General features: G+C 46.0%; 1 protein-coding gene across 4 annotated transcripts in view; it reads right to left on the reverse strand.

The window, feature by feature from the left end:
• The window catches only part of SAP130 (Sin3A associated protein 130), a 123,165-nt gene that overhangs the window by 95,656 nt on the left and 9,461 nt on the right, over positions 1–18,048 (reverse strand). For 2 of the 4 annotated variants that reach the window (XM_070423217.1, XM_070423213.1), the window contains exon 1: positions 550–675. The exons of 1 other annotated variant lie outside the window; for it this stretch is intronic. The gene's annotated coding sequence lies outside the window, so the exon portion shown is untranslated. Of the gene's footprint in view, positions 1–549; positions 680–18,048 lie in introns of those variants that run through there. One more of the 4 variants, XM_070423216.1, reaches the window with a different exon arrangement.

The raw sequence follows: 18,048 nt of genomic DNA on the forward strand, positions 1-18,048 counted from the left end.
CGGCGCGTCACCGAGGCTGGCACCAATCCGCCGCACCCTGCGCGTTCCGGTCCCTCCCGCCCTCCCGCCGACTGCCAGCCAATCAGGCGCGAGCCTGGCCGTGGCCGTCCCAGCCCTGCGAGGCGGAGCCAATAACAGGGGAAGACCGGCGCTCCGAAGCGGGGGGCGGAGAGCCGGAGGCCTCGCCTCCGCCGGGGTCTAAAAGCGGCGGGCGCAGGGCCCGGATGTGGAGAGTCACTTTAAACTGCTCCGGGAGCCAAACTCCCAGGCTGCCTGCCCGCCCGCCAGCCGCTCGCTTCCCCGCCAAGGCCCAGGCCCACCCGAAGCAACGCAGCGCCTCTCTCTCCCCTTCTGGCTGCAGGACGCCGGGTCCGCCCGCCGAGCCCAGCTCGCCACACAGCCTGGGTCCGAGCCACTGGGGACACGGCACTGCTGCCCTTCCCCGGGGACGCGCAGCGGGACGGACGTTGCAGCCCGACTCGACCGCCCCGCCCCCTCGTCTCCTCCCCCCTTCGCCCCTCCATTCCCGGGCGCCCGTCCCGCCATTACTTGGGCGCTGCACCGAGTGGTCGCCGCGCCGCCTCGAGCTCGTTCCCGTGCGCTCGCAGCTCGGGGGCCCACGTCCTCGGCTCCGGACCCTCCGCTGCAGCCGCCGCCCCCGCCGCCGCCGGGGCGCAAGCACTCTGTCCCCCACCACTTAGCCCAGCGCCGCTGCTTCCGCCGCCGTAACGAGCCCCTCATCTATTGGCTGGGGCAGGCCCCGCCCTCCTCCGGGGAGCCAGTCACCGCCAGTGTGAGCGGGAGAGAGGGCGGGTCTGCCCCACAGGGCCGCGAAGGCCAGCGGGAAATGTAGTCCCCGGCGCTGGGAGGCGGGCATGGGCGGGGCCTCCGGGAGGTTCAGCAGAGGCACAAGGCCCTCCTCGAGGTTCAGGGTGGTTCTGGCCCTTCCCTTTGCGCGTTAAGAAGAGTGGGTCCCGCCCTTTTGCTTCTGCCGAGGGCGCTAGCTTTCTCGTTCCCCAGGGGAGAGCGGCGCGGGAACCGGGTGAGGGAGTCCTGCCGCAGCGGAGAAGGGGCCGGGGGGTTCCCGAAGAGGCTGCCTTCCCCGCGCTGCTAGTGGCACTGGACGCCGCCACCGGAGGCCACGGACCGCAGCGCCGATCGGGACTCAGTGCCGGGTAGAAGCCGCCGGCTCCGACAGCGCTTCCGGCACCGGCTCGGCGCTGCGCCTGCTGTCTTTCCCGATTCCGGGGAAGCGCAGGGGGATGGCACTGTTTTGTGGGGCGGTGAGGGGGGTGCAGGTGGGCGTTTATCCCGTGGGAAGGTCTGCGCCCGAGCTGCCGGGGCACAGCTGGGGGCTGGCAATAACCAGGACGGCCCGCCTTCCTGGGTGGAAGGGGAGGCTGGAGCTTTGTCCCCGCTTCCTACCCACCCGCACGCGCCGCCGGGATGAGTCTCAGCGTCCTGCCTCCTTCCTCAGGCCTTTTCCCCTCTCGCACCTTCTTCCCTTCTCACGTTTCTTCTGAAATAACTGCTGTAACACACTTTAGCCTCCTCTCCTTAGGCAGGCTCCACCCTTGATGGGTTCTGTTTCTGCCACCCTTCTTTAAATGCGCCCCCAAACTCGCAGGTGCCTTGCTCCACTTCTTATTGTCCAGCTTATGATAATCCTGCTTAAAACCTCTCCCCTCGGCCTCTGTAGCCACCCCTTTCCTGGTTCTCCTCTTATCCCTGTCAATCTCCACTATACCTTCTTCACAAAAACTGTGGCCTTCCCAGCCCTCTTTTACAAGGCTGGACTATCTTCCTAACTGGTTAAATGCACTCTCGGTTCCAAATATTGTTCTTGAAAATAATTCAAAATTTTACCTACATGGTAGTGAGTTTTACACCTACAGTTCCACCTGCTGCACCAATCAATACATGTGTCTTACAAGCTCCTGAAATTTAACATATCAATCACCTTTATTAATTTGCTTCATCTCTACTCCTCGTGATTTCTGGATTTGGTTAATGGCATCACCATTCTTTCTGCCTTTAGTTTTATCTTGTTTCTACTCTTTCATCTTCCAGACTCACCATATGTACCTCTCTACCCGCTTTCCATCCCTTCCATAAGCCTTGGGTCACACTTTCTTTTCTTTTTTGTTTTTTTAAAAAATATACTTTTATTGATTTCAGAGAGGAAGGGAGAGGAAAAGAGAGATAGAAACATCAATGATGAGAGAGAATCATTGATCGGCTGCCTCCTGCACACCCCCTGCTGGGGATCAAGCCCGTAACCCCAGGCATGTGCCCTTGACCTGAATCAAACCTGGGACCCTTTGGTCCTTAGGTTGACACTCTATCCACTGAGCCAAACCAGGTAGGGCTTGGGTCACACTTTCATTATTGCTTGTGTGGATTACAGGAGTGCTGCCTCTACTCATTCTCTTCCTACCCACAATCTGCTCTCCACAGAGTTTTTCTAAAGCATTAATCTGAGTCCTTTTCATCCACGATACTCTAATTTAGAATATATTCCAAATTTTGAATCCCAATATTCAAAGCCTTAATAATTTAGTTTCTCTGACCTCTCCAAACATTGGATCTCAACAATAGTTCCACCAATTCTCCACAGTTTGGCTCCAGGGTTTTGCCCAAGCCTGAAGTGCCTTTTCTAGACCTCAGCCTTCAGCAGTCACCTGGTAGAGTGCTTCCAATTCCACAATGCCTACCTAGAAAGTGTCAAGCAATGGTCGTTAGTGCCAATTCAATGCCAAAAGGAATCCCCAATTTGGGGTGCAGTGAAGAAGGAAACTAGTGTAAAACAGGTCAATGTGATACAGCACAGCTGTGAGGCCACCCTGGGGCCAGGCCCCTCTCCAGCTAGAGAGCTCTGCTCCGTGCTGTCTGATCTGCTCTCCTTGGGGCTGGTTTGCCTCACCACGCCAGGGAGTCATAGTCTTCAGTGAAAAGACTGTGTACGCTCTGAGCCAGAGCGGAGCAGGCTTAGAGATCCAATGTTTGGAGAGGTCAGAGGGACCAAATTATAGAGACAGAGTCTCTGCCCCTGGCCCCTGATTGGTCCATCCTCACGCAAGTGAGGATTCCAAATCCTAACAGTTTGATCCAAAAAGCACTGTATGGTTGGTTAGAAATGAGCTGCTGTGATTGGTCAGTGATGTAGCTCCAATTGGGTGGGGAAAGCCTCAGTCCTATTGGTTGAAATAGGATATAGAAAGCCCTTTATAGGCTCAGGTGGCAGACAGGCAGCTGAGCACAGAAGCAGGTGGTCCCTTTAGTGCAGGCTTTTCCCGGAAGTGCAGTGTGCATGACAGGCCCAGTGTGGGAATGGCTGGCCTTTTTTTTTTTTTTTTTTTTTTTTAAATTTGAGCCTAGTTTGTCACCAGGAGCCCTTCTTAGTAGGTATCTTCTTTCTCAGGGTCCACAAAAGAAAATTACATTTTCTAAGAAACCTTCCTTGAATTCCTTTCCACAACCTGCAGGATACTTCCATGGAACTTCTTCAGTATGTTACACCATTACTCTGTTTATATCTCCCATCAACAGGAAGGATTCACTAAGTTACTGAGTATGATGACAAGCACAGCATAGTACATGGACAAAATCTGAGTTTACCTCAGTTACTAGAGACAGTCTCTGCTGCTGTATTCACCCAAGTCTCAGGCCCTCCCACTTGCAGGAAGATCGATGTTTCATCCACGGTTGCGTTGCTAGGATTTAGAATTCCCATCCCTTGAACTTGGTGTTCTGAAGACAGCCTCCTTGTGTCCTAGCCATGCTGAACCTTTCTTGCTTTTCAAGTATTCAAGTTTCCAGCCAGTTTCAGGGGCTTATTAGTATTTTGGATTTTTGAAGAAAATGATGTTCACACAAGATAGTTTGGATGTATTGAGCAAAGGCACCATATCTGGTTGGTTCCCTAGAGAAAAGCAAATAACTTTTGTGGTTTTTTTTTTTTTTTTTTTTTTTTTTTTTTTTTTTAATATATTTTATTGATTTTTTACAGAGAGTAAGGGAGAGGGATAGAGAGTTAGAAACATCTATGAGAGAGATTGATCAGCTGCCTCCTGCACGCCCCCTACTGGGGATGTGCCCGCAACCAAGGTACATGCCCTTGACCGGAATCGAACCCGGGACCCTTAGTCCCTAGGCCGACGCTCTATCCACTGAGCCAAACCGGTTCGGCCTTTTGTGGTTTTTTTAAGTCCAAACACCTGCCTTGGCCAACTCCCTAGCCAGGGAAATACTAGTCTCTTCCTGATCACTTATTCATAAAATGACAATACCGTTACTTACCTCAATCTGATTGTATCAGTTAAATGAGCGACACATATAAAGGATATGAAACTTTTGAACTTGCTTACATCTGCTGTGTTTATAACCTTCATCTGTTTATTACCCAGGACCAACTCAGCATCTGTCTCCTTCAAGCACCACATTCTGTCCCACTGTCCCTATCCCAAATGTACATATGCTAGTTGTGGCAACAGACCCTAGGATGACCTCCCATGATTCCTCTCCTGGTGTTCCTGCCTTTGTATAATTCCTTTTCCTTGAATGTAGGAAGGACCTGTGATTTTATCTAACCAATAGACCAGGGGTGGGCAAACTTTTTGACTCAAGGGCCACAATGGGTTCTTAAACTGGACCGGAGGGCCAGAACAAAAGCATGGATGGAGTGTTTGTGTGAACTAATATAAATTCAAAGTAAACATCATTACATAAAAGGGTACGGTCTTTTTTTTTTTTTTAGTTTTATTCATTTCAAACGGGCTCCGGCCCGCGGGCCGTAGTTTGCCCACGGCTGCAATAGATTGTGGCAAAAATGATGGGCTGTCACTGCCTGGACCATGTTATATTACATAAGACGGTCTTGCTGCCAGACTAGAGACGCTTCTGCTTGGCCTGACGAAGCAGCTGTATGGCTCACTTGGTAAGGACTGCAGGTGGCCTGTAGGAACTACAAGAAACCTCCACGAGTTAGGGTGACCTCCGGCTAAACACCTGCAAGAGGCTGGACCCTAAGTTTTACACATCAAAGAAATGAATTCTGCCAACAATCTGAGTGAGCTTGGAAGCTGATTCTTTCATAGTTGAACTTCCAGAGGAAAACCTAGTCTAGCTGACACCTTAACTACAGCCTGTGATACCTGGGCAGAGGACTGAGCTAAGATAGGCCTGAACTCCTGAACACAGATATTGTGAGATAAGAAATGTGTGTGTTGCCCTAGCCGGCTTGGCTCAGTGGATAAGTGTCGGCCTGTGGACTGAAGGGTCCCAGGTTCGATTCCGGCCAAGGGCACATGCCTGGGTTTCGGGCTCAATCCCCAGTGGGGGTGTGCAGGAGGCAGCCGATCAATGATTCTCTCTCATCATTGATGTTTCTATCTCTCTCTCCTTCTCCCTTCCTCTCTAATACCAATAAAGAAGTATATATTTAAAAACAAAAAAGAAATGTGTGTGGTTTTAAGATGCTAATTTTGTGGTTATTGTTACACAGCAATAGCTAACAGATACACCAAGTGTGGGATGGCATCTGATGCTAGGGCAGCTATTCTATAGTCTGACTGAAAGGAAAGGTCTGTGCACACTAAAAAGAATACAACTAACCAACCTCACTTCTCTCCAGAATGTGAAAGTGATGTAGCGAGATTAGAAGGCTAACAAGCCTGAGCCCCATCAAAGCCACGAGAAAGCTGAACCAAGAATAGGCTGAAGCCATGACAGAAAAGTGTAGCATGGAGTTCCCAGGGACAATAAGCAATCAGGGACAGCTGTAGAAGCTGGAAACGTGGGGGGACCAATTCACCAGGCAGTGGGTGGGAGATGAACAAACACCTCTTAAGCCAGACTGACCAGCTACTCAGTCTCTAAACTTACCAGGAACCTTATGGGTCTTAACCTACGGCCTGCTCCTTATAAGACAGAACAAGCACCCATTTTTAAAGCCATGCGTAATTCTTTGATAAATTCACATTAACCTGAGTGAGTCTGATTGTGGTGGCCAAAAGCTGTGAAGTTAAAGCGTAGCATCTGAAGGTAGAGAGTGCAGAGTTGGTAAGGTGGCTGCACAGCCTAGAAGGGTCCAGATGACTACCTTCTGCATTGCCAGACTTCATTCTCTGGCTCATGATCCAAGTTGGCAGCAACAGCTCTAACCATCTGGTCTAACACTGAGTGAACTACAATTCAACTCTGACACTAACCACCCATTCAGCACAGGGGCCACAGGTTGAGGGCAGAGTTTCCCACGAAGCTGCTCTTACTTCAGACGCCAGCCGTAAGTCTCAGGTGATCCCCGGCCACTTGCACTTCTGTCCACTATAAATGTGGGGGCTCTCACAGATTTGTTCAATAATTAACTAAGATGACTCACAGAACTCAGAAAGCACTCTACTTATGATTACAGTTTTATTACAAAGGATACACACAGGGTGAGGTCTGAGAGGGGCCACAGAGCTTTCATGCCCTCCTCATAGAATTGGGGCAGGTCACCCTCCCAGCATATCAGTATGTTCACCAACTAGGAGACTCCTCTGAACTCCAATGTCCGAATCTTTATTGGGGTTTAACTACGTAGGCATGATAAAGTAAATCATTGGCCACACAATTGAGCTCAATCTCCAGCCCCACTTCCAGCCCCCTTCTCATTCCCACATCTAAACGTCCCCATGCTCCACCTCCACACTAAAATAAAGCTATTTAGAGGCTCACAAGGAGTTACCTTTTTTCTCCCCTTCAGTGAATAGCATGTACCTTTATTTATAATGGCAGGGGACAAACATGAATAAAGTTTCAAATTGATGTGTTCACACTAATATCATTCCTTAAGGACTTGAGAACCTAGAAGAGAATTGGACAAAAAAAGTAGTCATCTATGACTGCTTTTTATTACCAAAATATATTAACCTTTCACCCTAGAGACTGCAAAAGGAAGTTAAGTTAATCTTGTAATTCTAGAACAAACTTCATAATAAGGGATTCTAAAGTTTTCATAGAGTGTGGAATAAAAGGTGATAAAATCACGTAAGACAGTGTTTCTCAAATAGAGCTACTTTCACAGACATTCTTGGGAGGGGGGGTTGTAAGATTTTTATGATAATGTTTTAAATTTAACTTTTGTTCATCATCTAAACAAATTCATACACACTTGTGCAGGAGTACCTGGGCGATCATCTCACAAAACAGTGTTGCCACATGATCACAGCACCTGCACATGTACCTCTGAGCCCTGCAGACCAAGTAAAGACCCACTTTGCTTAACATTTCATGTGGCACTTCTCACATCGGCCCTCAGACCCTTCCCAGAATTGTTGAGCATTTCCTATGACCTCCGTGAGTTGTCAAGGTTAAGAACACAAGTTCAGAGCAGTGATTAAGATAGGATGGGGGAGACACATGGAGTTTGGAAAAGCACATTCAAAATACCTATTGATTTCAAAATACAAACTATAAATTCAAACTCCACAAAATAATTTTTGGTCAGTAGCTTAAAATTAACTATCAATTCATCCTAGGGAGCCTGGGATAAACTGGTTGGGAAACACTGGCTTAGCGGTAGGAATCCTGGCACACAAACAATAGTAAGAACCACGTGTAAAAGAGAAAGGACTTTTTTGGGTCAATGAGGGAATCCTGAGCCATAACTTGTCACGGTCTATTGCAGTGGTTCTCAACCTTCTGGCCCTTTAAATACAGTTCCTCATGTTGTGACCCAACCATAACATTATTTTCGTTGCTACTTCATAACTGTCATGTTGCTACTGTTATGAATCGTAATGTAAATATCTGATATGCAGGATCATCTTAGGCGACCCCTGTGAAAGGGTCATTCGACCGCCAAAAGGGTGGCGACCCACAGGTTGAGAACTGCTGGTCTATTGAAACCCAAGGGCCAATCCGGAAGAAACCCAAGATGTCCATCCACCATCTTAGACCTGTGGTTTGTGGCAGGTGGCTCCACTTTCAATAGCGTTGAAAGAAGAAAAGCCTGTTTTTGCTGAGAATGCTCCCATTTTTTGGTTTAGATATTTCAGAAGATTAAGTAATCAGTTGCTGTGTAAAGGTCGCTCCAGATCCATCCACCAGAAGTGTTGCCACCGTCCAGTGCCATCCAGCTCTCAAGGGAGACATCAGCCTGGGTCTGTAATTACGGCTGCAGAGCTCCCTTTTCTATTAGCTGCACCATCAGTTCCCCACGTCTATCCATCTCTACTAGATCACTGTATCCACCTATACACTCCTTACTGACAAAGATTCAAGGTACTCTCTGGCTTTGTGAGGTGTTGCAAATAATCTTGAACCCTCTCTGTGTTCCTGGTGACTGTGATATCCACAAATACCAATGACTCTTTTTTGAAGGGGCAGGTGGGCTTCATGACCACCACCATCCTCCCAGGCTTGAGGTGGCTGTCCACAAACTCCTGGGCTGCATCCTGGCGGGGAGCCTCCAAGGCAGGTATCCCTCAGGAGTAAGAACCGCAAGGAGTTATCTTATTAGCACAACAAAGATGGACCTATCAGCCAGGAAATTCCTGAAGCTGGATGCCAGGAACCCAGCCCAAAGACTAGACAAATTATTTTCTACACCACACATTTACTCCTTCATCTCGTCAGGAGCAAGCGGCAAAGAAGGCCCTGTTCTGTCTCGTTAAAGACACTTACTGGAAGCTGCATGGGGTATCTCACTTACAGCTCAATGACCAGAACAGAACTGTGCTGCAAGGGAGGCTGGAAATGTAGTTTTGTTTACCTTTAAAGCAATGTGGCAATGTATCTAGCTAAAAATTGAAGAGACAATTTTTAAGAAAGAAGGGAAGACTGGCTATTCAGTAGACAATGAATGGTATTTGTATAGAACTCATGCAAAGGATAAAGAGAAACACAAAAGGTAGGAAGTTCTTTCACTTCAGCCTCTTTGGAAAGTTGAAATTCAAGGAACCAATAACATAGTTGTGAGCAGTTTTCAAGGTAACAAATGCCAGGGTTGTGTCCTGAAATCCTGGGGTCTGGTTGTTGCTGCCAGCAGCAGAGCTGAGCGTGCCCACATCAGAACTTCCTGTCTGTCTGTGGGATCAGCAGAGACAGGAAAGATCATCCCGCAGCTGTAACTGAGCAGAAACACTGCACAGAAACTTCATTTCTTTCATCCGGAATTTTCTCCTTCTTTCCTTTTGGTCCAAACTGGCCTTGTCCATCCTAGGAGCACCCTGCCTCAGCCACTTCCCTCTCCCTTGCACAATCAGTCCCTTAATCATCAAGACTTCAGGACAATAAGGTTTTGGTCAGTATCAAATAATCCTCTGAACAAAGCCTCAGATCTGTTGACCACAGAAATTGAGTTTTAGTCAAGCTAAATATAATATGTAGGCATTGGTTGTGTTTCAGCTCCAGACCCAGAAAAGCAGACTGGCCTCACTGACCACACCCACGTGAAACCCAACAGAGTATTGCCGTGGCTGATATCAGGACCTCCCACCCCAGCACCAACCAATCAATAGAGACCATGAGCCTAACTCCCTTAGTCACCGTGATTAATGATTCCCCCGATATAGCCCATCCCCTGGAAGCCATAGGGAGCCAGGTCTTAGAGCAACAACTCATCTGTGACCCCAGGTTTGGCATCATTTTCTTAAAAAGAAACCTTTACTTTCTTTGCTGCAAACTCCCATTCTCATTTGATTGGACTCTGATGAGTGCAGGTGAACAAAATTCTTTAGTTTGGTAGCATAGCCAGAGAAGACAATGGCGCACACCCCATGGAGCCAACAGGAGGAATGGACTACTCACTTCAACAGTAGACTGAGTGACAGGCACTCCACAGAGGCTAAGCATGCAGGGAGTATTATGTAAATACAATAAAACTTCCCTACAGAGGAGTGGAGGCAGAGTCGAAGAACTAATAATTTGCTACCATTATTATGACAATATTTTTACGGTGAGGCCTATGTGGCGATGGAAGTCTCATTTAAGAACAGTTGTTCAAATGTTTTTAATAGGAGAACCATGATTGAACATTGTAGTGAGCAAATGTCCTTCCTTTTAGGAAATCCTTATCTTCCCAACCCCCTGTGAAATGATGACAACCCCAAGGACCTCTCCCCTGACCACAGGATGGGTGTGGGCCCCACTGGAAGAGTGAATCCTCTCCCATGAACTGGACACTTTATGGAGACATGCGGAGACACGCAGTGCATGGAGCCCCGTCACTGTGACAGTCCCTCAGAGTTCTAATAACCCCTGGGCTCCTGCCCTTCTGAGATCTGCCCCTTCAGCTCTGCCTTTGGTTCTGTGTGTTCTCTAGTATATATCTGGGGGGGAAAAAACCCCACAAACTTTTTAAGATTGATTTCAGAAATGAAGGGAAAGGGAGAGAGAAAGAAACATCAATGATGAGTGAAAATCATTGATTGGCTGCCTCCCACATGCCCTCCCACTGGGGATTAAGCCCACAACCTGGGCATGTGCCCTGACCGGGAATCCAACCGTGACCTCCTGGTTCATAGGTCAATACTCAAACACGGAGCCACACCGGCAAAACCCACAATTATTATCTTACTGTTCTGCAGGTATCCATCTGATGTGATGAAGTATGGTAGCAATCATCTCAGGTAGAAACTATAGTTTAACTTTAACCCTGATGTTTGGCTTCTGTACCTATTTGCTTTGTTTAACAATAGGAAAGTTATTTTGATTTTCTGAATTGTATAAATCATTCCATTTGATTGAATGCCTTATTGACTGTGATGTGAATATCCCATTGATTGTGATCTTACTGGTTTTAGAAAGCAAATTCCTCTGTACCTGGGAACCAGGATAGCACAATTATCCCAAGACCTGAGGGTTCCAGATAATGTTTCCCTGTCAACTCAGTGGTCCCAAGACCAGGACAGCACAATTACTCTAAATTGCTTCGATGGCTCTAGATAATGTGTTCCTGGCAACTCAGTGGTCTCAAGACCCGAGGGCTCTAGATAATGTGTTCCTGTCAACCCAGCGGTCCCAGACAATGTGTTTCAGTGATCCGGAGACCCAAAACTGTAATTAACATGCTTAATTCTGCTTCTGTAAACTGCTTTTTTGCGAACCAGGTTCCTCATTCCAAACCCTGGGATGTAATCAATACCTTTGTGATTTTTGCCTATATAAACCTGGAGTTGTGACCATCTTATTACTATGAGATTTGGGAAATGTCCCCTCATACTCCAGGATTGCAATTAATATGACTCCTTAATTCGACTTCTTGAGGCGTCCTTCTGTGATTCACGGGTTACATTACAACAGTGAAACTTACCAGGTATCAAGTCAGCTGCTTTCTTTTCCAGAGAATGTAGGGGAGAACCCATTTCCTTGCTTATTTGGGCTATTAGCAGAATTCAGTTCCTTGTGGTCTTAGGACTGAGATGTGTGTTTTCCTGCTGATCTCAGATGAGAGTTGTTTCTAGCTTCTAGAGGCCACCACATTTCTTGGTCTTGTCCCTTCTCCACCTTTAAAGCCACCAATGCAAGTTAAGTCCCTCTCATATTTCAAATCTCCTCTCCTCCTTCTACCTCATCTCTCTGACCAACCTGGGAAAACTTCTATGCTTTTAGGATAATCCAGAATAATCTACTGAAGGTTCATAACCTTAATTACATAAAAAAATTCCTTTTTCCATGTTAAGTCCGGGGATTAGGTTGAGGTCATCTGTGTTAAGCTGTTGAACTACATCTGATTAATGCCTGGGGCCAGGGGATCTGATTTCTGTCCCAACTTTGCTTCTAGTCAGCTGTCTGACTCTAGGTCAGAAATTCATATATATACTGAATATATATTATATATATAATTGATTTTTTACAGAGGGTAAGGGAGAGGGAGAGAGATAGATAGTTAGAAACATCAATGAGAGAAACATCGATCAGCTGCCTCCTGCACACCCCTTACTGGGGATGTACCCACAACCAAGGTACATGCCCTTGACTGGAATGGAACCTGGGACCCTTCAGTTCGCAGTCCGACGCTCTATCCACTGAGCCAAATCAAGTAGGGTGGACCTAGAACTTTTTCTTTTAATCCTCACCAAGATAAAATCGCCAGATGTTCTCATAAACTCTGGGAAAAGCCACAACAATGTACAAGGGGAACCTTGAAATCTAGTCTGTTGCCCAAGATATCCGGCAGGGGATCCTTGAAACCTATAGGGGAAAATCCCCACCTACTGGGTCGCTCAGACTAGCTGTTGCCTACTTGTGCTTATGCCAAGTGCATTCTTAATAAACTTGCTTGATTTGCTTCGATACTGCTTTCTGTCACTTGTCTGGATTCTTTCTCATGAGCGTGTCAAGAATCGAGGAGGGTTAAGGGATAAATATATTATTTTTATTTCTGAACTTGGAAGACATGAAATGTTTACAGAAAATAAAACATGAAATCAGAGTTGAAAAAAAAGAACTGAGAAGGGGAGAGCCCCTCCGACACAGGTAGCTCTCTGCTAACAGATGTACATGTGGGGGTGCCATAAGAATATGAGACCCAAAGACACATTGGACAATTGAGGCTTCTATGCTATTTTGGATGAAGGAGAAGAAAGGCAGGGGTCTGAGATTTCAAAGGGAAAGCAGGCAATATGCAGATAGACAAGACACAGCAAATTCAGTAAACAACATGCTGAGCCACCCAAAACAACAGGACAGAGAGGGCAGTTCCATAAATAGCCTTTGCTGGATTTCTCCCTGTCTGCTATACTTAGTTTATATTATGATGCTAAGGTGGTAGCCCCTTCCTTTAAGCAGGTTTTTCTATCTAAATTCCTTTGGGCAGGTAAGGGGGGAGGGTCAAAGATTCTTCATGAGTCTTTTTTTTTTAAAAATTAAATCTTTATTGTTCAGATTATTACAGTTGTTCCTCTTTTTTCCCCCCATAGCTCTCCTCCACCCAGTTCCCACCCCACCCTCTGCCCTTACCCCTCCCACTGTCCTCATCCATAGGTGTACGATTTTTGTCCAGTCTCTTCCTGCACCCCCACACCCATTTCCCCCCAAGAATTGTCAGTCCACTCCCTTTCTGTGCCCCTGGTTCTATTATATTAACAAGTTTACTCTGTTCATCAGATTTTTTATTCACTTGATTTTTAGATTCACCTGTTAATAGATATGTATTTGCTGTTCATAATTTTTATCTTTACCTTTTTCTTCTTCCTCTTCTTAAAGAATACCTTTCAGCATTTGTGGGCAAAGCTCAAGAGATTTGTCTCAGTGCTGCGGCCAAAGCAACGCTGTGAGCACACTCCAGCGAACAGGCTTCCTTGGCACACCAGGAAGTGGCAACACCCGCCTGACAAATCTCCAAGAGCCACTGTTATGGGTTCACTCAGCGAGATAGACCACCGACTCAGAATTTAAATTTAAGAGCCTTTATTAAGCTGGTCAGCTGACTATAGTTACAGCACCCTGCCGGAGCAGAGGCTGAACTGCAGCCCAGATTACAGGAATTACAGCATTTTTATTTGCAAAAACCACAAAGTTACAAAGCCTTGTTTACATAATTAGTTCTCAACACAGTATAGCATCATACAGTGACTACCTTCCTATCTATGTGTTCTAGGAATAGAGAGTACAGAGTGCCGGGAAGGGGCCATGAGACCATATCTCAAGGCCTGGCCTGATGTCAGTACCTTCCTATCTATGTGTTTTAGGAACAGACAGCACAGCGCGCCCCTTCTGGCCGAAGGCCAGATATGCAGCCCAGTACACCACCTACTCTTAGCCCCGACTCTCATGCCCATTGGATAACATAGCAAGCGTGTCCCTATTGTATTGGCTGCTTGCCCCTTTATATACGGCTGTACTTCCTCAATTATCTTAGATCTGTGTCTCTGAACCTGGTCTCTGGAGTCATGCATGCAAGCTCCCTAGCGCGGTGGGCTCCCTCGTCCTCACCCCTGAAGAATCCCCTGTTCCATCTGGCTCCTCGAACAGGGACCCTGGCACAGCACGCTCCAGGACGGGTGAGTGACCCTCTGTAACGATGGGAAACCTTCCCCCATCAGGCTCACCGCTTCATGCACTGTTACAGAGCAGGCGAATAAAAGTAACAGAAAAGGAGCTACAAAAGCTCTGGGATGTCCTCATAGCATTTAACCCTTGGCTGCTAGAAGCCCCCATTTGGGACCCCAGTACATGGGAGAAAGCATTACAGAGGATAAGATCAGCAGAAGTCCATGAGGGAAAGACTTTTCTGCTTTCTCTCGCGCCTGCTATTTTAGCAATCTTAGCCCGCCTAAGCGGGGCTCCGCCCGAGCCTGCACTTCCCATACCACAGGCTCTCTCCACCACCGTCGGTGCGGGCAGGGGAACAGAAGACCCTCTGCCTCCCTATTCCCCTCCAGAGCCCTCTGCCCCCGAAGATCCCTGGGCTGTTTTCGACAAGTCAAAAGTAGTTTCTCAAAGCTCAAGGAAAACTGAAACTGAGAAAGAAAAACCTCCCAAAAAAACCTCTAGCGAGGCAAAAGCAGGGGAGTCTCACCAGGAGGCTTCCTGCCAGAGTCACTCCCCTGCTCCCCTCACAGAGTGAACAAAAAGTTTAACTGCCCAGCGGCCCCCAAGTAATCCTTTCGTGGGGGACACGGATGACAATCCATGGACAGGGATATATCAGTTCATGTGTAGCCAGAGGGATAGAGTAAAGATATCCTTAAGGCCGGAGACCCCTGGACTCTTTCCTGTGAATGTTAACCCCACAGCTGCAGCAAATGCCACCGGATCTGCAACAATATCCCCAATATCCAAATGGTTAATGCAGAAAAAAAAAAAAGGGGGGGTCGTTAGCAGGGAGAGCAGGGAGAGAGAGTTTTTTGTTATTTTTTACTTATGTAAACTATGCTGGACTCAAGGACACAAGCTGTTAGTAAGCACAACAAATTTTCTCTTCTCTTTAACCCTTCCAGTACTAAATTAGACTGGTACAATATACTTAAAATTACATAAGGAAGGAAGCACCTGCTCTTATTAATCTAAAGAAATGCTGAATGTTTAACTTGCCAGCTAAGAGTTTAAAGTTCTAGTTAAATTAAATTGGGAAAAATTATAATTGTGGTAACTAAATGCCTAAAGTATAGAAATTTATTTCTAAGAAGGTCTTGTGCTTTCTCTGAAAAATTCGAAATTAAAATATATAATCTTTAAATCATATATATTTAATGGTCCTTCAAGTTAGATTTCAATACTATAACCAAGGAATGACTTTGAGACATTTCATGGGCCCTGAAATGTTTTCAAAAGTTTATTCTGTCTTCTTAAAGGATTTTTTAATAAAGCCAATTTAATATACTTGAAATCACATGGAAAGCTTTATCAAATAAAAATTAATAAATACATATTTTAAGTTTTTGCCTCTAAGAAAGGGCAAAACAAGTTATTTTGTTTAATATTTCTTAAAATACAGCAGTAGAATTTTAAGATATAATTTAAAATAACAAAAGCTCATTAATAATTTTCAATATTTTACAACAGCATATTATAAATTTATTCCAAACAAGCTTACAAACTAATTCTTTAAATGTTTGGCAGCAATTTAATAAGGACATGAAAAGATTTAATCCCTTCCACTGTGTGGAAGGCCCCCTGGGAAGGCACTTGAGCATTCTATATTGGCCTCTCTTGCCCTTTTTGCCAAGGGCATCCCTCTTCCAATTGTCCACAGCTGTTGCCTGAGCTCTCTGTTCATGCTAAGGTTGAAGCCTCATAGTGGCTAGTACAGCCGTGGGCAAACTACGGCCCTTGGGCCGGATCTGGCCCGTTTGAAATGAATAAAACTAAAAAAAAAAAAAAAAAGACCGTACCCTTTTATGTAATGATGTTTACTTTGAATTTATATTGGTTCACACAAACACTCCATCCATGCTTTTGTTCCGGCCCTCCGGTCCAGTTTAAGAACCCATTGTGGCCCTCGAGTCAAAAAGTTTGCCCACCCTTGGGCTAGTACCATAGATCTGTCTCTTGCCCAATGGCATGAGCTGGGCCCTCTCTGGAGAAAGAGACTTGGCCCAGCCAAGATCGATACCGAGAAAACAGAGACTTAGCTGACAGCAGCTTCCCTATATCTAAATCCAGCCTAACACCAGGAATATTCAGGGCCCTCTCAAGGATGCAAAATAATCCTTTCCATTAATATTTACAGTGTAAACTAAGATTGTTATTAGAGTATTAAATTTGACAGTAAAATAGTAGTCAAGTTTTCAGATTAATTAAAATTGGCTGAAGAAGTATTAACCAAAATTTTCATTTCATGGAAAAATTACTTAACATGCAATGAACCTAAAGCAGTCATATTTTTGTACAAAAAATTAAAATTTAAAGTCATCTAGACTGCATTATAAATTTTCCAAAAATCCTCCTAATAATTAAACCAAAAAAGTGGGGATAGTGGAAAAATACCATGTAAGGAAAAATATCCTGTAACTAATTTACATCTAGAAAATTTTTTTCATTTGTAATGCTAACAGCAAGACACCCATGAAAAACATATGTGGTGTCAAAATAAGCCAAAGGAAATTCATTTAAGCAAAAATTAATAGAACCCCAAGTAAAGTTTCCTTTATTAACCTTTGGTCGAGAATACGTTTGTATATTTTCAGAAAACAACTCCAACACCATGTGGATTCCTGCAACAGAGAGGAATTGTCAGGAATGCTCCAACCATGAAGACAAGAGGAAAAACAATCCAGAGATAGAGGCAGCTAGCTTGCACAAGCTATTTCCTCATTTAACCCTCTCTGGCTGCAAGCATTTCATACGGACATGCAAAACCTACGGCCCCCTATTGCCTTTAGGCCCCCTCCAGCCACAAGGGGTCAACCCCTGGGGGCTCCAACCCAATGCCTTATGGCAAGCAGATGTGACCCATATTCCCAGCTTCGGTAGGCTCAAATATGTACATGTAATCATTGACTCTTGCTCTGGGGCCACGTATGCTCAAGCTCACACAGGTGAAAAGACTCGCCACTCAATAGAAACCCTCAACGGGGCATTTTTAACATTAGGCTTTCCCTGGGAAATTAAAACAGATAACGGCCCCTGCTACACTAGCGAGGCTTTTCAGCAATTCCTCACGAAACATAACATCAAGCACATTACTGGCATACCATTACAACCCACAAGGGCAAGTCATAATAGAAAGACAAAATAAAGAGTTAAAAATCCAGCTTACTAAAGAAAAAGGAGGGGAAAAGATAGACCAAAGAGTAACGCCTCAACAGCAACTATTACAGGCTCTTATAACCCTCAATTATTTTCATTTTGCCCCCGACGGTCTTCCTCCCATTTTTAAACACTGGGGAGGTCTCAGAGACATACCAACACTTCTCCCTTTGGTCCGGTGGAGAGATCCACTAACTGGGGCTTGGAAGGGCCCTGACCCGCTCTTAACCCAAGGGAGAGGGTTTGCTTGTATTTTTCCAGAAGGTGAGAAAAATCCCGCGTGGATTCCTGCCCTGCCCGTAATATCAAACCCTGCACCACCAGCGATGAGTGGTAGACCACCATCACCATCACCCCCGGTAGAGGAAATGGAGGACCTGACGATAGAGGACAACTAGCCCCGGTGGCGGAGGCAACCAAGGCACTGATGGGCCCACAACATTACCTGGGGAAACATCAAGAATCTACAGGACCAAGCCACACGCCTGGCACCAGAAGGCAATCCGTCAGCAGAGACATTATTCCTATTAATATATGCCATCTGTGTAACACCCATTCCAGTGAGAAATGCCTCCTGGGAGCGCAAAAATTAGCAAATCTCCTTAAAGGTCCATTCAGCCAGGCATTCCTAAACAGCACCTATCAGCTCCAGCGAGAAATCCTAAGAATCAGCAATACCCAAGTGAAACCCATTGAGTTTATTTTCTTAAGTGATGCCCACAGCCCTCTAACCTCCTGCTTAAATCCTGCTAACATATTCATATGGGCCGTCCTAGCAGCAGGAGGCCTCCTTGCATTCAGCTTGTTTCGCTGCTTTTACTTCATGATCCAAAGAATAGATGCACAGCAAGCTATGATTATCCACATCCA

The sequence above is a fragment of the Myotis yumanensis genome, unplaced genomic scaffold (assembly GCF_028538775.1).
Source record: "Myotis yumanensis isolate MYYU_CA2020_CCGP unplaced genomic scaffold, mMyoYum1.0.hap1 SCAF_8, whole genome shotgun sequence".
Taxonomy (NCBI): domain Eukaryota; kingdom Metazoa; phylum Chordata; class Mammalia; order Chiroptera; family Vespertilionidae; genus Myotis; species Myotis yumanensis.